The sequence below is a fragment of the Lissotriton vulgaris genome, chromosome 2_2, assembly GCF_964263255.1.
Source record: "Lissotriton vulgaris chromosome 2_2, aLisVul1.2, whole genome shotgun sequence".
Taxonomy (NCBI): domain Eukaryota; kingdom Metazoa; phylum Chordata; class Amphibia; order Caudata; family Salamandridae; genus Lissotriton; species Lissotriton vulgaris.
Window position 1 is genome coordinate 14,556,985 of NC_141688.1, and position 26,248 is coordinate 14,583,232.

Below are 26,248 nucleotides of genomic sequence, written 5' to 3' on the forward strand. Positions count from 1 at the left end.
GGAAATATTATCAAAGTAGTACAGATAGCTTACAAATTAAGCATTCAGAGACCCAGCGCACAATGTATAATAGTCAAATGCAGCAATTACAGACAACAGCAAACTCGCGCTATTAAGGGTGATTGCAGCGCGATGCTAGGCGCTATAATCTGGTGAGGAGCGCTAAATAGGCTGAAATGCACACGATACCAGACACCAGCGTGGTCGAGTCAATGGCCAGTGAGGGAGCGTGGGGGGAGCGGCCGCTTCGGATCAGATCCGGACGGTCAATAAAATGTTGTGCTTTAGTAAAATGTGTTTTGGATGTTGTTGCCGCCGGAAGAGCGAACGGTTGGATGAAAGCCAGCCTGCCCTGCCAGAGGGCAGCCCAAATTTTGATATGTACGTAAAACATGGCCTTACGCCTATTTTGTTTAATAATTTATGGCACAAGTATACAAAGGATAATGTAGAACTGCAATGGCCTTTAACCGGATCATTCAATGAGAAAAAGATACAGTATTTACAGGATTGATTGTTCACCAAAAGAAGCCGACAGGCAATGTTTGATTCTTTAAAACTGTGGCAGAAAGAGGCGAAACACCGTTGTATAAGGGAAGGAAAGTTACTAAAAGTGAAAAATGGTCAGACCATAACCCAGAAGGCTGTAGCATATGATAGGGAACAAACTGAGAAAAATGTTGAATGTATAGATAGGCAGTTTAAGTAACCGGTGGATAAAAGTTACACAGCTCGGACTGAGCCAGAGGATGAAATTGAGGACTTATTGGATGTGCATCCTCAGACTCATTATGCTCCGCAACGAGTGTACCCTGTGATACCACTTGTAAGTGCCCCCGCGCCGTCCATTTCACAAGCCAATGCCTCGGCCGTTACTGCTGCCTCTACGCCCATGGAGCCAACGTTCACTCCTGTTTCCCCAATACCGGCTGCGGCTACATTATTGACCAGTGGCCTGTCTCCCCCCATTATGTCCTCTGTGACCTTAGCTTCACCGGCCTCGGCCTGGCCTTCCCTGTCGGCCACGTCGACTCCCGCAATGATTGATTCGACCCTCTCCCATGCCTCAGGGACTCTGGGTGCTCTGCGGCTGTATACCTGCAATATGGTGGGTTTGAATGAAAGACAGATGGTGATAGATAAAGCATCTCAATGGGTGCGGAATGCCATCTACACAATCACAGATATATGTTGGACCATGCAGGATTATGAACCAATTATGCAGCAATATGCTTTAGAGACTATGGCCACCCATTTAATTTCCTTATGGGAGCAATGCTTTGCAGATGGAAGAGCCCCGCAGGTCCTGTACGATATTGTGGATCGGGCACACAAATTTGAATTAGGATTAGAGGATGTATATGGGAATCTGGTGATTATAATGAAGTATCGAGAAAGGTTGTTTACTAAATACCCGAATTGGGATACTCAACATCCCATGCGGGAAGTGCATCCGATCTATCACACCAAAATCCCGGAGGTCAGAGACAATGCTAATCAAATTATTCAAGTTTGTGTTGAAGCCCGATTTCAAGAACAATGGGTTTATACCCCGTGGAAAAGTAGTGAGGTTCTCTCCCTGAAATCCCAGTTGCCTGACCCTCGGAAAAATCCTACTGCTTATTATAAGGAACTCACTGAGGTCGCTTCATCAGCTGTGATGACCCTAGCTGATATTGAATTATTTTTCGGGTTGTTGGTACCTGTCGACATGTTGCGACAGGTGCATGATCATGCTCATGTTAACGAATTGGGAGGAACTTGGGACCAAATAAAGGACTGGGACAAAGACCGGAAACCCGGAGACAAACCAAGACCGGAAATTTTTTCTTTGCCGGGTCGGATTATCACATATATGCACTCTTTAATTCCACCCCGGAAGGTGGATTGGAATAAACTAACTGCTTGTAAACAGAAGAATGATAAGAGTGTATCAGATTTCTTTACTAGATTCGAAGGGGTATTTATTGATTTCAGTGGGCAAGATTTGTCAGTGGAAGGTGGGGTAAGATTATTCGTGAATCGGTTTGTGACTAATCTGTTGCCCGAAATATCTGCTCGGCTCCAGGCAGCCGATAGCACTTGGACCACCTCTACTCCTTCTGTTACTTTGAGTATGGCCCAATATTACAAGCATAGAGAAAACAAGAGTAAAGATAAATCTGACAAGAAGATGAAAGATCTTAAGACTCGAGTGTTATTACAGCAAGTAGCCAGAGGACGGGGTAGAGACACAGTAGGAAGAGGGTTTGTTCCAAGAGGGGTCGGAGTAGGACAAGGAGGAGGTCTAGCTGTTACTTTAAGAGCAAACCAATGTGCTTATTGTAAACAGTAAGGGCATTGGCGAGCGCAGTGTCCTTTCCTCTTAGCACAAAATGCAGCTGTGAGAGGCAGACAGAGAAATTAAATGAAATGAAAAATTATATTTATATCGTGCATGAACTATCCGGAGGCCTCGCAGCGCGTTGACTGATTTGCAGGATAGTCTACTGGGTAGGTTAACACGCTCTTCCGAACAAGTGAGTTTTTAAAGCTCTTCTGAATGCCATCCGGTTGTTGTTCTCTCTAAGGGCAAGAGGTAGGGAATTCCATGTTCTCGCAGCCATATGCAAGAATGAGCGACCGCCCCAGCGAGCCTTCTTTATTTTGGTCGTGGTGGCTAGATGCAGCGAGCTGGAACGAAGGGCTCTTAGAGGAAGGCAGGGGATGATTAAGGGGTGCATTATAGTCTGTCCTGTTCGGTGAATGGCTTTATGAACAAGGCACATAGCCTTGAATTGTACCCTTGCGGCCACAGGGAGCCAATGTAACTTCTTTAGGGCCTGTTTGGCTGACTGCCAGCGTGGAATATTAAAGAGTAGTCGAGCCGCACAGTTTTGAGTGACCTGGAGTTTGTTGATCGCTGCTACCGGGGCTCCTAGATATAAAGCATTGCCGTAGTCCAGGCGGAAGAGTATCAAGGCCTGGAGCATAACTCTCCTCGCCTGGAACGGAAGTAAGGGGAGCACTTTCCGGAGCATTCTCATAAGCCCGAAACAGGTAGATGCAGTTTTTGTGGCCTGGAAAGTGAAGTCTAGCGATTTATCAAGCCAAACTCCCAGGCTCTTAATCTGAGGTTTAGGAAGGGGAGGAGGACCTAGACACGAGGGTCAGATGGAAACCAGAGTGGTCACTGCAGGATTGCCCAGTGACATGATCTCAGTCTTTTCCCCATTTAATCTGAGGCAGGAGGATTCCATCCACTTGGCCACTGCCTCTAGACAGGGGCCCAGTTTACTGGATGACCCCTCAGTGTGGTCCAATGAGACCACCAACTGGATGTCGTCAGCGTAGGTGATAATACGCACGCCAAAGGGATGGACTATCTCCGCTAAAGGCCTCATGTAGGCATTGAAAAGCGTGGGGCTCAGGGCAGAGCCCTGGGGAACCCCACAGCTGAGTGGCTGCTTGATGGAAGCTACCTCCCCCTCAAACACCTGGAAGAAGCGCTCTTCCAGGAAGGAAGTCAGCCATGTCAGGGCTGCGCCCGACACACCCATGCCTTTTAAACGATGTAATAAGGTGGCATGGTTAACCATGTCGAACGCGGCACTGAGATCTAATTTAATGATGGCTGCTTTCCCTCCCTGGTCCAGCACCGATCTTGTTTCTTCCATCACTGCCAATAAGGCTGTTTCAGTTCCATGTTGAGGGCGGAATCCCGTCTGGAAGGTGCTTAGCAGATTATTAGATTCTAAATAATCTACTACGATATTGTTAATGTGCTTTTCAAGCAACTTACTCATCCAAGGGAGTTAAGGAATGGGACGGAAGTTTGCTAGATTATTTTGATCTAAAGTAGGTTTTTTTAATAAAGCTTTGACCTTTGCACATTTCCACGCAATCGGGACGACGCTCGATGTGATGGAGGAGTTGAGGACATCGAGGATGACTGGACGATGACATCAATGACCGTGGCAAGAACCTGCGGAGGTGCTGGATCACTAGGGGATCCCGAGATGACTTTAGGGATTATCCTATCTAGCGTGATGGAATCTAGGAGAGGAAAGTTGCCCAGTTTACAAGGGACTCAGGAAACAAGGCTAGCTATAGTGGCAGCATCTGCGTCGTGTCTGTTTGTGACAAAGGAAGAGTAGATGGTCTGAATCTTCTGGGAGAAGAAAATGGCCAGATTGTTGCATCGTGCTAATGCACCCTCTGTTGACATACGCTCAGGGGGAGGGGAAATCAACCATTTGGCTATTTTAAAAATCTCTTTGGGGGCGTTTGCAGCCAGATTGATTTTTGATTTATAGAATATGGCTTGTGCTGACTTAATTTCCTTTTTATATAGCCTGATTCCAGCTCTATACTCTGCCTTCTTAGACTGTGAATAATCCTGCCTCCATGCTCTTTCCAATTTACGAGGACGAGGAGAAATTGACCGGAGTGACATGAAAAGAGAAGAAGTGACAAGAGGTGAGGCAGGGGGAAATGGTTTTGATAAAACAAGAGGGAGACAATACTATAACGAAGATTGTGAAACAGGAGGGTCAGATGGATAATATTACGCATAGGACAGCCACGGACAGAGCAGGGGCTGAGTGGTAGTACCCGTTGATAAGAGAGGGCCTTACGTTAAAGGACAATTCATGGGAACTGTTGAGGATTTACTAGTAGATACGGGTGCAATGAATAGTGCGATTGCTCGTTCACTGGTCCCAGGGGCTGCTCTGTCCGGGCAAAATAATATTTCAGTCAGGTTTTCTGGCATCCCGGTAGTAAGCCCCATTTCTAAGCCTCTCCCGCTTACCATAGGTCCAGTCACAATGGATTCCCCATTTTTGTTGACTTCACATTGTGGGGAAAATTTAGTGGGGTTGGACCTGTTAAATAAATTTCATGGAAAGATATTTTGTTCTCCTGATGGAGTGTATATAACTATTCAATCGCCTGACCAGCACACTCGGCAGAGTTTTGCTAAAAATTAACCCCTACCTCCTGAGTTGGCTGTCATTCCATCCACCTTATGGGCGACGGGTGATACTGACGTTGGCCTCTTGAATGTTCCGCCGGTCTCTATTACTTTAAAACCAAATGTTCGTTTGCCCCGTATTCCACAGTACAAGAGCTCACCGGCTGGTGAGAGGACATTGTTGTTGATCATACAGGACCTCATTGACAAGGGTATAGTAGAAGAAACGGTTTCCAATTTTTGTAACAGCCCTATATTACCAATTTTGAAAAGGGCCCCTATGGGAAGTGGGCCTGATTATGCTGACACTTATCGCTTTGTATTTGACCTGCACAAAGTCAATAAAGTGGTAGTTCCTCAATATCCTGTGGTTTCAGATATTACCACCATTCTTACCATGATTCCCCCAACAGCTAAGTTTTTCTTCGTTATAGACCTGAAGAATGCTTTCTTTAGCATTCCAATACATCCTGATAGCCGTCATATCTTTGGCTTCTCGTTATCTGGACGCAGCTTTAGATTTTGTCGCGTCCCTCAAGGCTATACAGAGAGTCCTAGTATTTACAGTCAAGCTTTGGAGGTACTTTTAGACAAACTGACCTTGCCTCCAGGTAGCGTTCTCCTCCAATATGTGGATGATTTGTTGGTGGCATCAGATACGGAGGAAGGTTGTAAGGAAGCCACGGTTAAATTATTGTTGCATTTAGTGGTTCATGGTAATAAATTGTCTCTTTCGAAGTTTTAATATTGTCGACAGGGGGTGACCTATCTCGGTCATCCACTGTCGCAAGAGGGGAGGAAACTAACTCCTGAACGTGGGTCTACTATTTTTAACATGCCTGTTCCTCGTACTCAACATGATGTTCGTGCATTTCTGGGTATAACCTCTTACTGTCGCCAGTGGATTCCTAGTTTTTCCCTTCTTACCAAACCTCTTTTGTATCTAACCACTAAGGATGTGCATGAACCTTTACCTTGGACTGATGAGTGTCAGGAGGCTTTCGATTCTCTGAAAACTGCTCTCTGTTCGGCCCCTGTTTTAAGAACTCCTGACTACCGAAAGCCTTTTATGCTCTGCGTGCACGAGGTGGAAGGTTGCTCGCTTTCTGTGTTAACACAAGGATTTGGTGGTAAGCAAAGGCCTTGTGCTTATTTTTCGACAGTATTGGATTACATTGCCAGGGCACTTCCTAGCTGTTTGATGGATACTGCCGCAGTGGCATTGGCCATCAGACAGTCGGAAGGACTCGTTTTGAATTCTGACCTCACAGTGATGGTACCGCACGCTGTGGACACCCTGTTGAATAAAACTAAAAACTCAGCACCTTACGAGTGCACGACTTACTGGATATGAATTAACTTTATTTGCTCCCCATATCACTATCAAAAGGTGTGCCACTCTGAATCCAGCCACGTTACTACCCCTCCCTTTGGATGAACCAAATAATGACATACACGATTGTATATTTCGGACTGAGGAAGAAACGAAGGGACGAGTGGACCTCACAGACATGCCCCTATCTGACCCCCAAGAGGAGTTGTGTGTGGATGGCTCTTGTTTCAAGTTACCAGATGGCATAACGACAGCTGCCTATGCAATCACTACTCTTCGCACTGTAGTTGAGGCTTTTCGAGTCCCCTATCATTCGGCGCAAGCAGCTGAGCTAATAGTGCTGCTGCGAGCCTGTGAGTTAAGTGAAGGATTGGAGGTAAACATTTATACCGATAGCCAATACGCCTTTGGCGTGGCTCATAGCTTTGGAAAACTGTGAGCAGAAAGGGGATTTCTCACCTCACATGGCCAGCGAATACAACATGGCCCTTTGATATTAAGGTTGCTAACTGCTTTGACACTGCCCGAAAGGTTGCAATCGTGAAATGTAGTGCACACAAGGCAATAGTAGATACTGTAGGAGAGGGGATTGCTTTTGCTGATCAAACAGCCAAGGAGACAGCTAGATCTAAAGTATCTCTCATGTATGTAAGCTCGGCTAGATGGGTTGAGGAGTCTGATATGTTTGATAACACCATGGAAAGTGTCCGAGAGATACAGAAAGAAGCTACCCCTGCTGAATTGTTCCGTTGGGAAAACAAGGTGGGGAGGCTGGACGACAATGGTTGTTGGATTGACTTAAGTGAGAAACAAAGATGGATGCTTCCCAATGCATTCGTTAATGCCGTAGTAGTTATGGCTCATGGAACAGCGCATGTTGGAACACAGGGTATTTGCGCTTTGTTAGACCCAGTTTGGAATAACTCTAATATTGCCAAAACCGTGACTTACTTAGTTCAGCATTGCATGGTTTGCTTACGACATAACCCGGAAGGGCGGAAATCTGTCCTCTGTGGCAATTTTGCACCCCGTCCTTACCTTTTGAAGTGCTCCAGATGCACTACATACAGTTAGAAAGAGTGAATAATTTGAAATATGTTCTGGTGGTGGTCTGTGCTTTTAGTAAATGGATGGAAGCTTACCCCACTAAGGAAAACACTGCTCTGGCAACAGCCAAAGCCTTGATTAAGGAGTACTTTCCAAGATAAGGATTACCTAGAGTGATTTGGTCAGATAACGGGAAACACTTTAATGCAGATCTTATCAAACATATCTGCAATGTATTACACATCAAACTGAAATTTCATGCTGCTCGGCATCCCCAGTCTGCAGGGTTGGTTTAAAAATACAATGGGAGTTTGAAATTGAAAATGGCGAAATTTCAGGAAAGCACCAGGTTACAGTGGCCCAACGCTTTGCCTTTAGCTTTAATGTCTTTGCGGATCACTCCTAATTCCCGGTCAGGATTGTCACCCTATGAGGTCATTTTTGGGCGTCCAGCTAATGTTTGGGGCGCTCCACGACCAAGGAACTTTCGAGAAATTGACTTCCCAATGATGACAGATTATTTGTACTCTTTGACTAAAGATCTTCGTTCTATCCATCAACAGGTGTCAGATATGCTGCAGCCCCTGCCGGAGGGTCCCGGACATCGTTTGGAGCCTGGCCAATGGGTGATGGTAAAAAATTATCAGCGGAAATCTAGTCTGAAGCCCAGGTGGACCAAACCAGTTCAAATTCTACTAGCTACTCAGACAGCGGTGAAGGTGAATGGTCGGAAACACTGGCTTCATGTTTCCCATCTGAAGAAAGTACCTTTCCTGCTTCCTTTTGATCAATCAAATCCAGAAGGGATTTTGACCCAGGAGAGTGAGAAGGCTCCTTGTGCTGTTCCTTTTTCGGACGCCCAAGAAATTGAGAAAATGCAAGAGGAAGGAGCATCAGGCACGAGAGGGGTCTCATCATCAACAGTGAAATTGGCCCCAGAATCGGTTGCCCCTGTTGATACACAAGGAGTTCAGAATAAATCAGATGTCACGGATGCCATTTTACCTGCTTTGTTTGTTGACCAGGAGTTACCTGGTCATGTTCGCTACAACCAGCGTCCCAGAAAACAACGCAGTACCTCTGATAAACACGGTAGGAGATAGGGAGAGACTTGAGTGCTAGGGCATTGCTAGCTTAGTTTGGGGGTACTGAGTGAGACACTGGACTGAACACGTTCAGAGCTCAAAAACTGTATTGCTCTGTTCAGAAAGAAAGACTAAGAAGCTAGAAGAAGGGCCCAGGTTGCGACTGTATACAACGTTATTGCACGGATCTGTTTTCTTTCGATGAATGATAGGAGCCTGCCTGTGAGGCTCTAGACGCACACAAGAAAGAGGTATCCTCTGGCAGGTTGGACTGCGGCCCTTAGTGTAGTTTGGACTTTTAGTTAAAATAATGTATCCCTTTGGTGGTTTTATTCCTGAGGAGGAACGCCCCCTTGCTCCTCGATATATGCCTACTAATGTACCAATGTTTTCTGCTTGGACAACACGTGTGAAAGTTGCTTTTGTAATCACCATTGCAGCATTTTCAGTTATAATAATGAGTGTGTTTCTATATTTAGAATTTCACCAACCTATGCATACTGTGTTGGGAACCTCCACTCCACCGACGGAGCATTATTTTCTTACGTTAGCCCCTCATAAGGAAAGGCATCGCCAGACTTATGTTAAGAATATATTTGTAGAGATGTTGCATCAAACTCATTGCGCTACCAATACGACAAATTGTTGGGTTTGTGGTTTGCTGCCATCTGTAATGCATAGACATGATCTTTTTATTTCATTGCCTTTATCCTATTTGGGAAGTTGTGAGGCCTGGTTCAAATTGCTGTGTATGATGTACCTCCATTACAGGGTAGATTCATCTCGATACTCTGAGCGTGATTACAAAATGATTCTGGCCTATATAGAAGTACAAGAAAAACAAAGGGTGGTGGAGGGCCCGAGGGGAGAATTTATTTATAGACCTACTGGTACCTTGTTCCCCAACTACAAAGTTAAACACACGAAAGATGCCAAAGGTCTTAGTTTGATTAAATTCCTATATGGAACCTGTAAAGTGTCCTACATAGGTGGTAGAACCAGAAGGTTACTACAGAAAAGGAGAGGCACAGGAGATAGGGAGTCGTGAGATACAGTTCAGAATGTGAAACCAAAAAAGTACCTATCAGCCCACTCAATAGTGGAACTTCGTCATCTGGGATTTCACGTTGGAAACTGGTGTCCAATAAGCCCTTCCCCAAGAAAAACTTGAGGCTAGCTGTTCTTGGACCCAATGGTTGAACCTTCAACCGAAGAAGATGACAGAGTCTAGGCTGGTAAGGCTTAGTTGCAGTGCTAAGAAATGTGTGAAGAAATGAAAAAGAAAGGAAAATTATCCAAGTGATTAAAAATACCTATCTTGATGTCATAAGGAAACTTTATTAGGTCTGCCCATCAAGGTGGTATAATTAAAAGCAGAGTGATAATAGCATGCAAAGAATTGCTATTTACCATAGATGTTATGTGGTCAACATGTTTCAGCCTTTATAGGCTTTCGTCAGGACCTATGATTCACTACTGCAACACTTACTTTATGTGCTGTGAATGACAATCTACAAACATTGTCCAAATTGGTGTATCATCTCCTGTGAAAAAAGTAAGAGAACAAAAAGGGAACAACACAACAGAGGGTTGAAGTGCCTAAAACAGTTGTCATATATTTATATGCACTGATTTGTACATTGTGTTCTCATTTGTAACTTACCTAAATTTTTGGGATGAGAAGCCTCGCCTCACCTGGCAACGGCTCAGGATGAAGGAGGCCACGCACTATACATTAGAATAATGTGTTTAGTTCATCTTGTAATTCGGATAAATAAATGCAAGTAACATTCCAGTAAGATACATAGTAGCAGTACGGATGGCCATGGGAAGGATGACGCTTTTAAAAGAGGGGAACAGCATGCTGTGGTCTAAGTGCAGTCTGTTCGTTCTTTAACAGTGACAGAGTTATCCTGTTCACACTCTTTAAAAAGAAATCTCACTGTCCTAACATGAGTAGAGTGTGTAAAGAAGGAGGGGTAAATAAAATGTGACAAATCTGTCTGTGCGGTATTGTGGCTCAGAACGGTGCGCTCCTTAAATCCACCTTACTTCTCATGTCACGAGGTCAATTTTAAAATTATTGGTGGATGCACAGAAGACTGACTAAAGAACCTAAACGGTTGTGTGGACAAAACGATATTCTAAACGCAGCCCAGAGTGCACTTACCTCTCCGTCGTTGCCTCGTGCTATACTAAGCCGAGGGGGAGGTAGTGACGCAGTGCGGTGCGAAAGAATAAATGTTGGAACTGCGGACCTTAGAGAGAGCTGACTATCGCAGCTTTTTGATAGGCTCTCTTTGCTGTACATATGCAGCCCAATGGTTGCTTGTTTGAAGGAATATTGCTCGCTTTTAGTCGAGCGTGAGCTCCTTCTTTTCCTTAACCCGGATGTTTATCCACATACTACGTTGGCGGACCGCTGTGGAGACAAAAGACGGTCCGGTTTTGATTGGTCCGTCTAGGCGGAAACGGAAATGTGAGAAACCGCCAGTAACTCCTTGCCAAAAAAGGGGGTGATATAACAGAGAATCAGAGCTCGTACCAAAACGGCGCGAAATGCCTGGCCCCTGTGTGCCTGACTAGTTGACTCTGTTCTTGGTAGGCTAATCCTAAAAACGCAAACAAGGGGTCAGAAAAGGAATGTGGGCCATCGTAAGTTTGTACGACGGCAGTGTCCAATTTAAACCACAATGACACGGCTATAGAACCCACCCACATAAATAGAAAGGGGGAGCATAGAGAGCACTTTGTTCACCTCTATGTTCAGAATAGTGCAAATAGTCAGCGTTTTCGTTCTGTAAGAAATGGAAAGAGGAAAAACACACCTATTAAGTACAATGGAAGATTTCCAAAATTAATTGTCCTAATGGGCATATTAAATGATCGGTGCTAAAAAGTAGCGCTGATAATGTTGTACATAAGCCACAGGTGAAGTGGACCATGGGTTGCCAGAGCATGTGTGTAAATGATCCGTGGACTAATGCTCAACCATGATTATAGTTACATCTATGTGGCAATGGAGAAGACGGAGCATCTAAAGCTAATGTCTCTCTTTACTGTGTGGTATACTCTGTGAGAGACATGTCATACAGGCTTAATAAGAATGATTGAGAAATCATCGTCGATGCTAAAAACCGTGTTGTGGATGACAAGGCAACAGTACCTTGATTTGTATCAGAAAGGATTGGGGACTAGCTGATGTTGCCTGCCAGTTGAATAGATACTGCAGACTGCAGTCCCAAAGAAGCCTTATAACTGCATCCATGGGATGTCATCGTTCAGTCCTTCTGTGTCACATTTTAATTTGTACACCCATCTCTGTTCTTTTCTTAGTAGAAACTGAGAAACATCTGCGACATGTTGAGGTATGTAGGGTTGTTCCAAAACCACCCACTCTAGCTCATCTGCATGATGTTTTTCGGAAAGAAAATGAGAAGTGAGCCGGGTCGCTTGCTTATTGCGCCTGATTGTGCTCTTTTGTTCTTGTATGCGTAGTTTATTTTTCTGGTCGTCATCCCTATGTACCTCAAACTGCATGGACAAGTGATTAGGAAATGACTTTCTCGCTGTTGCAGTTGGTATGGCGTTTGAGCACCCATGGTCGAGTGGTACCAATGTCTACTGATAAGGTCCTTTTTGTTTGCGGGCACACCGAGCAGTTCCCGCAAGGGTGATGTCCTTGGGCTGGAGGGAGATTCCACAAAGTGGAGGTGGGCTCTTCCATGGTGTGTCAGGGTCTAGTGTGAACCAGTTCGTCCCTCAAGTTACTCCCTCGTTTGAACGAGAACAGTGGCAAAGGGATGTTGTCGCCAGCACTGTTCAGAATCCGCCATTTCTGTCTTATGATTTTTTGGATTTTTGAAGATGAGGTGTTGAAAGTGGTGACACATGCCAGTCTGTTTAGAGATGGTTTTTTGACTGGAGGTTCCAAAAGCGCCTCGCGATGGTTATTTGCAGCTCGTTTGAAAGACTTTGTAACCAACGTACCTGGATATCGGCGTGTTTTCAATTTTTTTGAAAGATCTTTGCCTGGGAGTGGCAATCCATTCTGTCCGAGCAATTCCTCCGAACCCTCAGGAACTGGCCAAATGGGAGGTTCTCTCGAAGGGAACGGGGATGGTGACTGTCAAATCTCAGCAAGGAGTTGCGTGCCATGGGTTTGCGGTACAGGGAACTGGCTAGATGGCCGTCTTGTGGAAAAATCAAGAGATCCAGAAATGGGAGTTCGGTTTTGCTGTAATCCAAAGTAAACCTTAGATAGGGGTTTTGACTATTCAACCAATTCTGGAAAGACAGTAAAGATTGTTCATCTCCTCGCCAGACCACCAAAATATCATCAATGTACCTTTTCCACACCATCAATTGCTGATGATGTGGGTTGTTTGTGTTTAGGACATGATGGGTTTCAAATTGGTGGACATAAAGATTCGCCAGACTGGGCGCAAATTTACTGCCCATAGATGTCCCTGATATCTGTAGGTACAGGCAATCTACGAAGGCAAAGAAGTTCTCTGTCATTGCAATTCTTGCTAATTCCATTATAAAATGGATTGGTGTTATGGTATCAGGAGCGGAGTTCTCTAGAAGTTCTCGTACTGTTTCAAGGGTGTCTGTTTGAGGTATACAAGTATACAATGATTCTACATCTAGACTTGCCAGTGTGTCAGAATCGGTATTAAACTGTACCTCTGGTAATATACGTAGGACATCTTTCGTGTCCTGAAGGTATGATGGCATGGTTGTATACTCATCAGCAATTGATGGTGTGGAAAAGGTACATTGATGATATTTTGGTGGTCTGGCGAGGAGATGAACAATCTTTACTGTCTTTCCAGAATTGGTTGAATAGTCAAAACCCCTATCTAAGGCTTACTTTGGATCACAGCAAAACCGAACTCCCATTTCTGGATCTCTTGATTTTTCCACAAGACGGCCATCTAGGCAGTTCCCTGTACCGCAAACCCATGGCACGCAACTCCTTGCTGAGATTTGACAGTCACCATCCCCGTTCCCTTCGAGAGAACCTCCCATTTGGCCAGTTCCTGAGGGTTCGGAGGAATTGCTCGGACAGAATGGATTTCCACTCCCAGGCAAAAGATCTTTCAAAAAAATTGAAAACACGCCGATATCCAGGTACGTTGGGTACAAAGTCTTTCAAACAGGCTGCAAATAACCATCGCGAGGCGCTTTTGGAACCTCCAGTCGAAAAACCATCTCTAAACAGACTGGCATGTGTCACCACTTTCAACACCTCATCTTCAAAAATCCAAAAAATCATAAGACAGAAATGGCGGATTCTGAACAGTGCTTGCGACAACATCCCTTTGCCACTGTTCTCGTTCAAGAGAGGGAGTAACTTGAGGGACGAACTGGTTCACACTAGACCCCGACACACCATGGAAGAGCCCACCTCCACTTTGTGGATCCTCCCTCCAGTCCAAGGACATCACCCTTGCGGGAACTGCTCGGTGTGCCCGCAAACAAAAAGGACCTTATCAGTAGACATTGGTACCACTCGACCATGGGTGCTCAAACGCCATACCAACTGCAACAGCGAGAAAGTCATTTACCTAATCACTTGTCCATGCAGTTTGAGGTACATAGGGATGACGACCAGAAAAATTAAACTACGCATACAAGAACACAAGAGCACAACCAGGGGCAATAAGCAAGTGACCCGGCTCACTTCTCATTTTCTCTCCGAAAAACATCATGCAGATGAGCTAGAGTGGGTGGTTTTGGAACAACCCTACATACCTCAACATGTCGCAGATGTTTCTCAGTTTCTACTAAGAAAAGAACAGAGATGGGTGTACAAATTAAAATGTGACACAGAAGGACTGAACGATGACATCCCGTGGATGCAGTTATAAGGCTTCTTTGGTACTGCAGTCTGCAGTATCTATTCAACTGGCAGGCAACATCAGCTAGTCCCCAATCCTTTCTGATACAAATCGAGGTACTGTTGCCTTGTCATCCACAACACGGTTTTTAGCATCGACGATGATTTCTCAATCATTCTTATTAAGCCAGTATGACATGTCTCTCACAGAGTATACCACACAGTAAAGAGAGACATTAGCTTTAGATGCTCCGTCTTCTCCATTGCCACATAGATGTAACTATAATCATGGTTGAGCATTAGTCCACGGATCATTTACACACATGCTCTGGCAACCCATGGTCCACTTCACCTGTGGCTTATGTACAACATTATCAGCGCTACTTTTTTGCACCGATCATTTAATATGCCCATTAGGACAATTAATTTTGGAAATCTTCCATTGTACTTAATAGGTGTGTTTTTCCTCTTTCCATTTCTTACAGAACGAAAACGCTGACTATTTGCACTATTCTGAACATAGAGGTGAACAAAGTGCTCTCTATACTCCCCCTTTCTATTTATGTGGGTGGGTTCTATAGCCGTGTCATCGTGGTTTAAATTGGACACTGCCGTCGTACAAACTTACGATGGCCCACATTCCTTTTCTGACCCCTTGTTTGCGTTTTTAGGATTAGCCTACCAAGAACAGAGTCAACTAGTCAGGCACACAGGGGCCAGGCATTTCGCGCCGTTTTGGTACGAGCGCTGATTCTCTGTTATATCACCCCCTTTTTTGGCAAGGAGTTACTGGTGGTTTCTCACATTTCCGTTTCCGCCTAGACGGAGCAATCAAAAACGGACCGTCTTTTGTCTCCACAGCGGTCCGCCAACGTAGTATGTGGATAAACATCCGGGTTAAGGAAAAGGAAGGAGCTCACGCTCGACTAAAAGCGAGCAATATTCCTTCAAACGAGCAACCATTGGGCCACATATGTACAGCAAAGAGAGCATATCAAAAAGCTGCGATAGTCAGCTCTCTCTAAGGTCCGCAGTTCCAACATTTATTCTTTCGCACCGCACTGCGTCACTACCTCCCCCTCGGCTTAGTATAGCACGAGGCAACGACGGAGAGGTAAGTGCACTCTGGGCTGCGTTTAGAATATCGTTTTGTCCAAACAACCGTTTAGGTTCTTTAGTCAGTCTTCTGTGCATCCACCAATAATTTTAAAATCGACCTCGTGACATGAGAAGTAAGGTGGATTTAAGGAGTGCACCGTTCTGAGCCACAATACCGCACAGACAGATTTGTCACATTTTATTTACCCCTCCTTCTTTACACACTCTACTCATGTTAGGACAGTGAGATTTCTTTTTAAAGAGTGTGAACAGGATAACTCTGTCACTGTTAAAGAACGAACAGACTGCACTTAGACCACAGCATGCTGTTCCCCTCTTTTAAAAGCGTCATCCTTCCCATGGCCATCCGTACTGCTTCTATGTATCTTACTGGAATGTTACTTGGATTTATTTATCCGAATTACAAGATGAACTAAACACATTATTCTAATTTATAGTGCGTGGCTTCCTTCATCCTGAGCCGTTGCCAGGTGAGGCGACGCTTCTCATCCCAAAAATTTGGGTAATTCACAAATGAGAACACAATGTACAAATCAGTGCATATAAATATATGACAAGTGTTTTAGGCACTTCAACCCTCTGTTGTGTTGTTCCCTTTTTTTTCTCTTACTTTTTTCACAGGAGATGATACACCAATTTGGACAATGTCTGTAGATTGTCATTCACAGCACATAAAGTAAGTGTTGCAGTAGTGAATCATAGGTCCTGACGAAAGCCTATAAAGGCTGAAACATGTTGACCACATAACATCTATCGTAAATAGCAATTCTTTGCATGCTATTATCACTCTGCTTTTAATTATACCACCTTGATGGGCAGACCTAATAAAGTTTCCTTATGACATCAAGATAGGTATTTTTAATCACTTGGATAATTTTCCTTTCTTTTTCATTTCTTCACACATTTCTTAGCACTGCAACTAAGCCTTACCAGCCTAGACTCTGTCATCTTCTTCGGTTGAAGGTTCAACCATTGGGTCCAAGAACAGCTAGCCTCAAGTTTTTCTTGGGGAAGGGCTTATTGGACACCAGTTTCCAACGTGAAATCCCAGATGACGAAGTTCCACTATTGAGTGGGCTGATGGGTACTTTTTTGGTTTCACATTCTGAACTGTATCTCACGACTCCCTATCTCCTGTGCCTCTCCTTTTCTGTAGTAACCTTCTGGTTCTACCACCTATGTAGGACACTTTACAGGTTCCATATAGGAATTTAATCAAACTAAGACCTTTGGCATCTTTCGTCTATATAGAAGTACACCAGGGTTTTGATGCACAGGGAAATGATGGAGAAGGATCGCTAGGCCCAAATGCCTGCAGGAATCTATATACAGAATATGAGAATGTGACCTGGTTGAGAAGTAAAATCCTTGACTTTGCAGAATTCAATTCCACTCAGTATTTTCAGCAACTTCAGGATCGGAATGTTACTGATGATAGAGCTATCCCGGTGCCTATATTAAATAGCAGGTCCGCCTTTTGTGTACAGGGAACTGGACACATTTCAGTAGGAGATAGCCGTTGTAAGTATACATATCTCCTACGCACCTTTAGTAGCCCTCCGTTGTTAACACCTCCAAATGTTTATTTCGTGTGTGGCGAGAATGCTTACATATAGCTTCCCCATGGATGGACAGGTTGCTTTTACTTATCTTTTCTGTATCCACCTGTCTACATAGCTCCCTCCAATTATCATAAAGACCATAGGTTAGATGGACAAAGTTTGCCTGTGATACGAGATAAACGGGAATTGAATTCATCCGAGATAGATCAGACCGATACTCCTGAACAGCACTTTATTGACATTGTCAAAGGAGTAATTCCTATTTGGGGACCCATCATCACAAGAAGTAAGGCGCCTATCTCGAGTAGTTGAGTGAGTTATAAATACCACCGCCGGCATATTAACTAATTTGACGGTGGAGCTTCAGGCTACCAGACTCGTTTCTCTTCAAAATCGCATGATGCTAGATGTTATCTCAGCAGATTGAGGAGGAGCTTGCCGTGTGATCAGCAGCTCCTGTTGCGTGTATATACCTGACTCCACCCCCTCTGTACATTTGGCTATTCAAAAATTGCATTGTTTAGCTTCTGAAATGCATACCGACACAGGTACCTGATCCCTTTCTGGACGGTTTTGGGGTTTATTGTCTACCTGGGGTTGGAAGATCCTAATGGTGTTAGCTGGTATAACAGGCGTTATTTTTACCTGTTGTCTCTGCATACACTGTGGACCTGCCTGTTGTTCTTACTGTTCATCCAAATTAACTTCCTCGGTGACAGAGCCATCCTCGACTAAAATTAAAGCCCAAAGAGTCCAACAAGAAATACAAGAGATGATGCAGATTGACAAGGGTATTTTTGAGGACTGATTTCCTTAATTAGCTGCATCATGCTAAAAAGGTGGTTCTGAGGGATGAAATCGATTTTATATATTTATATTAATCTTTTGTGTTAGCACCATGTATCTATATTTACATGTATATTTTAAAACACACTAATTAGTTATGTAAATGCAGGAACTTCCTTTCGTCTCCTGCCTTACATTTCTTCCGTACGAAGACCACGAACCAAACAGACTCCATTTTGTATACACATGTATTAGACTCGAATGGTGGTCATGTGCCACCCCCTGTTACTTGAGTTATACAGACAGCTGAATACATACTATTCTTTCTTGTTCTGAGACCCAAGGTCGCATCTGGTTTCAGAGGTCATAAGTGCCTTCCTAGAGGCGCCGTACTCGTGCTCCCAGGCACCTAGACGATAGGGAGTTACCCCTCCTGACCCTCCCCAATAATAGCAGAAGACTTCTTAATGAGCTTTGTGTGCCATGTAAGGTCTTTCCTTTTAACTACTGTGCCTGCCAGTAATTTTTCATGTACGGTGATCTCATGTAACACAATGAAAGTATATATGCCATGTATTGGGTGTGAATCAGCAGCCTTCTCCAAGCACTGGCTGGGTGACGTCGGAGGGGCTCCTCTATAGAGTATTGGTTGTCTAATAAACAATTGACTTTTTCTTTACTGCCGACTGATTGATAATTTGGTAAGACGATAAGTGGGGGCTATTAGTAGGTATAGCTCCTTAGATTATTTTTGTAATACGTCACTTATGAAGGGTGATACTCTGAAACTAGTCATAATATGCCTATTTCCAGTACAGGAATTACTTGGCTTGGCAGTTCAGGCAAGACTGTTCCCATGGCGACCAGGGTCAAGACTGATGTGCATATGGATTCTGAGGTTAGTCTTAGGTGGTTACAACTGTTCAAACACCCAACACGACTAAGTGATGTGTTAAACTTTCACAAATCTATAAGATCCCTTTGCTGTGGTCAGCACACCACCACCTCTGGGAAGATGCTGCTCAGCGTCGTGATGTGTACTGTGTGACAGTGGCACTGTATTTACTCCGCATGGATGGAGTCCTGGCAATGCTTTGTGGATTTCCGACTGGGTGAGATCTTACTGATTTGTCTTTGTAGTACGGGGAACCGGGAGGGCATCTCTACCGGGGTGGCAATGTCACGACACAGCTCTTGTTATATGGGTTGGGGGAGCGAGTCGCAGCTGGGACTCAGAGGGGAGCTGCACTATTGGAGGAGGAGGGGAGTGACACTGTGCGTTTATCGGACTGGGTCTTATGTAGGCACTGAACGTTTGTAAGGGGCATGGCACTGGAGTGCAGCAGCAAAGCGGTTGTGAACTGATTGATACCTGCTCTTGCTGGCAACGTCTGCCCCTGTGCTTTTGGCCTACAGGCTCCGGAGAAAGTCATTTCAGGGACTGTATAAGTTGGGTTACAGGGGTGATGGGGGGTGGTAACGAGATCTGTCTGACCAGGTTGGGGGCGGTCGGCTGTGGGTGGGGGGAGGGGGCTTCTCATCTGCTCAGGTTGGGGTTGTTCGTCTTGATGGTTTGGGGAATTTTGTTTCAGTTGGGGGATGTGCCAGGTATGAGGTGTGATGTTGCGGGATCTGCGGTCCTGCCTACAGAACCTAAAGGTTCAAGGTATCTTGTGTGTAACTATCTACCAGTACAGAGCATAAATGGAGGAAAGTGAAGTCTTGAGTTTGGACGGTGGTCCTGGTCTCTTAAGGGTGTTGTCCTGGAACGTAAGGGGACTGAATGATTACAGAAAGCTAAGGAAGGTTATGAGCTATCCCCACAGACACTGTATCGATGTAGCTCTGCTGCAGGAAACACACCTCCCCCTCACAAGTAAAATGTTGTCTGCTAGAGGTCTGAGTGGCTGTAGTGTGGCGACTGGTTTCACTACCCACTCGAGGGGGTGGTGACATAGGTAAACCCCAGATCGAACCTAAAGTTTACTCCCCTGTCTGCTGACCCGGAGGGTCGGTACCTCATTGCTCGTTGTACAGGTAAAGGTCACGACTTGCTGGTGGTGAATGTTTATGGTCCGAACTTTGATAATCCTGCTTTCTACTCAGCCCTAGCTGATATGTGCAGGCTGTATGTTGGTTCCAGAATGATGTGGGGGGGAGATTTCAATTTTGTGATGCACCCAGACCTAGATCGGTCAACGGGGTCGGCCCGCAGCCCTGCGGCAGCTGCCGTTCTCATGCACTCGGAATTAATCAAGTTAGACCTGGTAGATATATGGAGACACAGACACCCAGGGAAGGGAGGGTACACGCATTACTCAGCCTACCATGATACACACACTAGGATTGACTATTTGTTTGTGTCTACCCCGCTCCTGAGGTCTATGACGAGTTGCACGATCCTCCCCCGCACGTTGTCGGACCACGCGCCACTGCTTCTGTCCCTCACTGCACCCGTTGGGAAAATCCCCCCGTTCACCTGGAGGTTCCCCCCATATTCCTTGTTGGACGAGGTATTCACAGGGGAGATAGCAGAGGACATAGACACGTTCTTTGAAACCAACTTGGGGTCAGTGGACTGCTTTCAGACGGTGTGGGACACCTTTAAGGTTTACATCATTGGGATGACGATAGCAAAACACTCTGGGGTACTCAAATCTATCAGGCACAGGCTCAAAAGACTCGAAGCACAACTGGCAGATTTAGAGAAGCAACATAGGTGCACATCGGACAGAGACACGGAAGAGCAGATTAAGAACCTAATTAAGGAATTCAATGAGGAGGCGGACAGGGAGGTCAAACATATGGGGAAGTATGCCACAGCACGAGCATATGGGGAGAGGGATCGTCCGGGTTCTATGTTAGCCAGGCTGATGCGCAATAGCAGACCCCAACTCGTGGTGGAGGAATTAGTTACATCTACGGGAGAGGTAGTCACGGAGGAAGCTGACATAATTGCGGAATTTAAGGATTACTACTCTAAACTCTATAGTTCTAAGGCTAGGCAAATGGAGGATGAAATTGACGACTACCTGAGCTATATTAGGATGCCCTTCCTAGAAAACTTCCAAAGAGAATTCTTAATGATGCCCATACAGCGGGATTCTGGAGGCGCCGGAAGGAATGAGGTCATCCAGTGCTCCCGGTGCTAATGGTCTCACCGTAGCTTTTTATAAGGCCTTTAAAGATACTCTCATACCGCATTTGATGTCCCTCTTTGATGATATATGTCAACAAGGTAGCATGTCAAATTCCATGCGTGAGGCCCTTCTTAAAACAATCCCTAAACCGGGGAAGTCCCCCAGGGAGTGCGGTTCTTACAGGCCGCTTTCTCTGCTGAATGTGGACGCCAAATTATATGCGAAAGTACTAGCGGCGAGATTGGCTATAATTGTTCCGGAGATGGTCGCCCCGGAGCAGGCGGGCTTTGTTCCTGCTAGGAACCTGACGTATAACCTCCGCACTGTCCTAGGCACCATCCAGCATGTGCGGCAAGACAACAAGGCACTGGCGATATTCCTGGACTTTGAGAAGGCCTTCGACTCTGTGGAGTGGCCCTTCATGCTAAGGGTACTGCAGAAGTATGGGTTGGGAGAACCCTTTTTACAAATGCTAGGTGCCCTCTACTACAAACCCTCGGCGCGGCTAAAAATGGGAGACACTGTCACTGACTCAATCGAAATCAGCAGAGGCACCAGACAGGGTTGTCCTCTGTCTCCGCTACTGTATGCACTGGTGGCGGAGCCCCTGGCGTGCGCGATCAGGGAATACCACGAGCACGAGGGAATCAACTTCCCTGCGTATAAGATCGGTATATCCACGTATGCGGATGATACCTTGCTCTATGTCAGGGAGCCGGAGATTAATCTTGCTTCGGTGCTGAGGAGGTAGTGAAATTTGTAGCGCTTTCCGGTCTACGGGTGAACTGGGACAAATCGGTGGCTCTGCCGCTCACTCCGGTTACTGTCCCGTTTGCAATGGAATATCCGCTACAGTGGACCTCGGATCCCATACGGTATCTGGGGATTCGTCTACATACTGACCCCGAGCTATTGGTTCGGGAGAACTACGGGAGGGCATACAGCAAACTCGAAGACGATGTGGAGATTTGGTGTAGATTACCGCTGTCCCTGATGGGGAGGATAGCGATAATGAAAATGGTAGTGCTGCCTCGGTTTCTGTTCCTCTTTACCAACATACCTGTGGTTCTGCCCAAATCCTTCTTTCGGCGACTCACGCAAACCCTTGTTAGGCTGGCGTGTGGAGGTAAACAACCCAGAGTCCAATGGAAGACACTACTGCTTCCCTATGAACAGGGGGGCCTGGGAGCGCCGGACCTAGAACAGTATTATCGGATCGCGCAAGCATCGCACCTACACACGTGGATCCATGGAGCTCCTGATATACCTCATGTAAACTAAAATGGCTGTTTGCGGAACCGGTACCACTCCCGGCCACGATATGTCACCCGGTGGACCGCAGGAGGGGGGTCTTAGACTCCATTACAGCTACGAATCATGCATGGCACGAATTATTGAGAAGGCAGGATGGTGATAGGCTGTACTCCCCACTTATGCTGGTGGAGTGGGCGGTGTGGATACCCCCTCTCGCGGACAAAGGGGTGGTAAAGGCACTGCAAGAACTTGGGATCACAAGGTTAGGGGACCTGTTCCTAGACGGCACTATGGAGACACTCCCTCAGGTTCTCCAGTCGCAGGCGGGGAAGTCGCTGCTCCACAGCTTTCAATACCACAGGGTGCGCAGTGCCCTGCAGGGACTGCTTGGCCCGGAGCTTCCGGAGCCTCCGGAGGTGCCGGAACTCACCTATGTTATTTAGAACCCTGCATCTGGCAAACTGGTGTTCAAGCTTAAAAAAATGGGGGACAGGCATAGGACACGTCTGCAGTCTCCGGCTAGGGTGGCCTGGCAGATTGATCTCCAAACGCAGATCTCTGACGAGATGTGGAGTTATTGTTGTACCAACACCAGGAAAATATCTCTGAACAATAGGCATAGATTGATACACTTTAAGTACTTACAGCGGGTCTATTACACGCCGGAGAGACTACATAGATATGGTTTGAGGGGATCCGCGGAGTGTGAACGCTGCCACTTCCCAAGCGCGGACCTCATGCATATGGCTTGGTCTTGCCCTGGTATCCACAGGTTCTGGACGGAGGTATTCACTGAATTAGGGCTGATCCTAGGAGTGGACATTCAGCCCGACCCTGCCATGGCGCTGGGTTACTCCAAAAGTCTCCCGGTGGCAATGCGTAGACTGGCAGATATTGCTCTGCTGACTGCCAAACGTACGGTAGCCATGTGCTGGATGAGAGGGCCTCTACCGACAAAGAAAAGGTGGGGAGCTGATCTGCTATACTGCAACACACAGTCAGTGACATATAGCGAATTGCTTCCTCCCAAGAGTCAACCCAAGAATTTCTGGGGACTGTATAGGGCCTATCTGGATGCTAAAGACGACGCAGACTCAGGAACTGACCCGGAGGGCACAGGGGAAGGTGATGATCAAGAAGAGGTTCCGGGGCACCTGGAAAGCGACAGCGCGCTTGTTTGAAGAGGCTACTGGCATATAGTGGAGGTTCAGCCTGCAGGGGGCCCGGTACTGCATAGGGGGAGCTAGGCCTGGATGTGACGGGAGGTGTAACATCGGGAGGGAGGCGGCGTAAACTGGGGCCTGGGCCCAACTCTGAGCTTATACTGGTGGGTGGAACACGGGGACTGATACATCGGCACACGGACAACCAGTCTACTGTGACACACGCTGAGGAGTCTGGCATGCTTTGGGTTGGGGGTGTTGACTGGGTGAGGGCGGGTGTTTTTAAGGGGTGGGTTTCTCGCACAGTTTTCTTAAGGTGCACTATTTTCTGGCCTACAACCTTGAGGGTTCCAACGTATCTGATCACCAACGACAGCGAGGTCGGTGGTGGTTCGCACATCACGGATACACTATATGGCAACAGTGAGTGATGGTTGGGGTCCTGTCTCGGGCATTAATGTACTACGTGTTTATATCCTTTGCTCTCATTGCCGCCAGGCCCCCGGGATGCTGGCACGGAGGCTGTGTAATCTCTCCATAGACTGAAGTACTGTGATGATGCGTTCTGCTGCCGGCCTCAGGGTTGTAGGCTGTATGAGCTGTGTGACAATTGTACATGCAATAAAGTATAAAGTTAATAAAAAAAAACAAATCTATAAGATCCCTAATGTGGCAACAGTCCAATATAAACTCTGGGGATGGCAGGAGTCAAAGAATAGAGTCAGATGTGGGGTTAAAACCTCTCATTAGGCAATTGAAAGCACTTTCAAAGACCAATATGTGCCAATATGACAGTAGTATCTTTCTGATTAATTCAGAGTAGGATTGCCTTGTTACGAGAAGCCGAGTGTAGGTTCCCGGCACATGGGTGAGGAGTAGAGCGATGTATAGGTTTAAAGCTATTGTTTAAATCTTTTTCTATCCTTCTAGTCAAATACTGTTTTCTACTTCCTCCAAGGTGTAAATACAAAACCTTTCTTTGTCAGATTGTAACACATGTTTGAGACAAATATAACCCTCAGGTGCTGTTAATCAAGGGCATGAAGGTATGAGAAGCTCTAAATAGTTGTTTAATGATTGATGCAATGTCTCTCTCTAGACCCACACAGGAACACGTTTTACACTTTTTTAGAGTAATTCCAGAAGTCCAATTACTTTTGAAGTATGTTATAGGTTATGTCATGTTATCTTATGGCATTGTTTGTTGTGTTAATGTGTACCACGATATTCTATTAGTTAAAATCACAACGTTTTATAAATGAAAATGAACATCAATGTACCTTGGATTTGGTTGAAACAAACACATTCTCTCTTCTACTAAGTTAAAACCCAGCCTCAGGAGATCTTCAGTCAGTTACAATGCTGTTAGGAACCTAAAGATAGCGGACGTTTTATATCAATATTATTTCAAACTGGGAATACCAAAATAAATTAATCAACAGATATTATTTCTTCATGTTATTACATTATGTTGAATCCATTTGAAGATAACGAAAGGAAACAAATTGTCAATAATTCTGAAATTGTTTAGCTACTCCAGCCTTGGTTAAGTATCAAAACAGAATGACAGTTTTATATGAACATTATTTTAACCTGGAATTACCAAAGGAAATAGATTAAAATATATTTTTATATATTTGGCCCTGAAGTGGCGACCTTTAAGTCTAGAAACACGTGTTGGCTAGCTTTTCAATCTATCAGTCAGAATTTGTAGAGCGCAGCAATGTCACCCCTGGGGGTATATGGGCACTGGAGTGCAAGGACTCTGTCCAAAAGCAGATGTGAGGAAATGGTAGGAAGAGGGAAAAAACTAGCAGAAAAAGGCAAAACACAGGGAAGGAAAACAAGTGAGCAGAAGGCAAAACATAGGGCAGAAAAACAGTCAGAAAAGGCAAAACGGAGGGCATAAAATCGAGCAGAAAAGGATAAAAATAGGGTAGAAAAACTAGGAAAAAAAGCAAAACAAAGGGCAGAAAACAGAGGGCAGCAGGTAGACAGGCAGCAGGGGGTAGCGGACTCCGGGCAAGCTGGACAGTAAAAACTGTTGCCGGGGGAGCTGGCACAAGGATGTTCAGTATGGGAATAAAAGATTTGAACAGAAGCCTGTCTTGCACCATCGCTCTGTCTTTAGATCTCAAACCAAGTCTGATTTTATATTTGAGTTTTGCCGTGGCAAGGGGAAATGCCCGCTCATTTTTACGTCGTTTTTGTCTGATTACAAGAACTGCCATGTTCCCCTGTCTATAAGTAGTTGTTATACTTTACATATGTGGTTGGGAAGACAACCATACATACTGGCATTGTGAGCAAAATAAAGATGGAGTTAGGCCCAGATCTCTGTACTGGGGGTGAGTGTTTGACATTGTTCAGCATTCCATCAATCAATTGTTTTTTTTGCATTTTTGCATTAGTCACTCCAAATGGGAAGCGGATGCTCATACATGGGTTCTATGATCGCCATGCCCCTAGATTCAAGCTAACCTGGTTGATGAGGGGTGATACTGAGAAAACGGTCCTAGGATGCTTGTTTCCCATACAGGAAGGACCTTGCTTGACAGTTTTGGCATTATTATTCCCATGGTGAGCAGAGTGAAGACTGATTTCCATATGGTTAGGTCCAGACTGGGCTGGTGAGGTGATCAAACAAATGATGGATTTAGGCTCAGATCTATGTACCAAAGGTGAGTGTTTGACATTGTTCAGCATTCCGACCATCAATTGTTCTTTTTGAATTTGTCACCCCCAATTGCAACAGGGATGCCCAGACGTGGGTCCAGTGCTCGCTATGCCACTGGATTCAAGCTTTCCTGGCTTATGAGGGGGAGTATCCTGAAACCAGTCCTATTATGCTTGTTTCGAGTACCGGGATTACCTGACTTGGCAGTTCAGGTAGGACTGTTCCCATGGTGACCAAGGCCAAGACTGTAGTCTATATGGATAGGTCCAAACTGGGGTGGCGT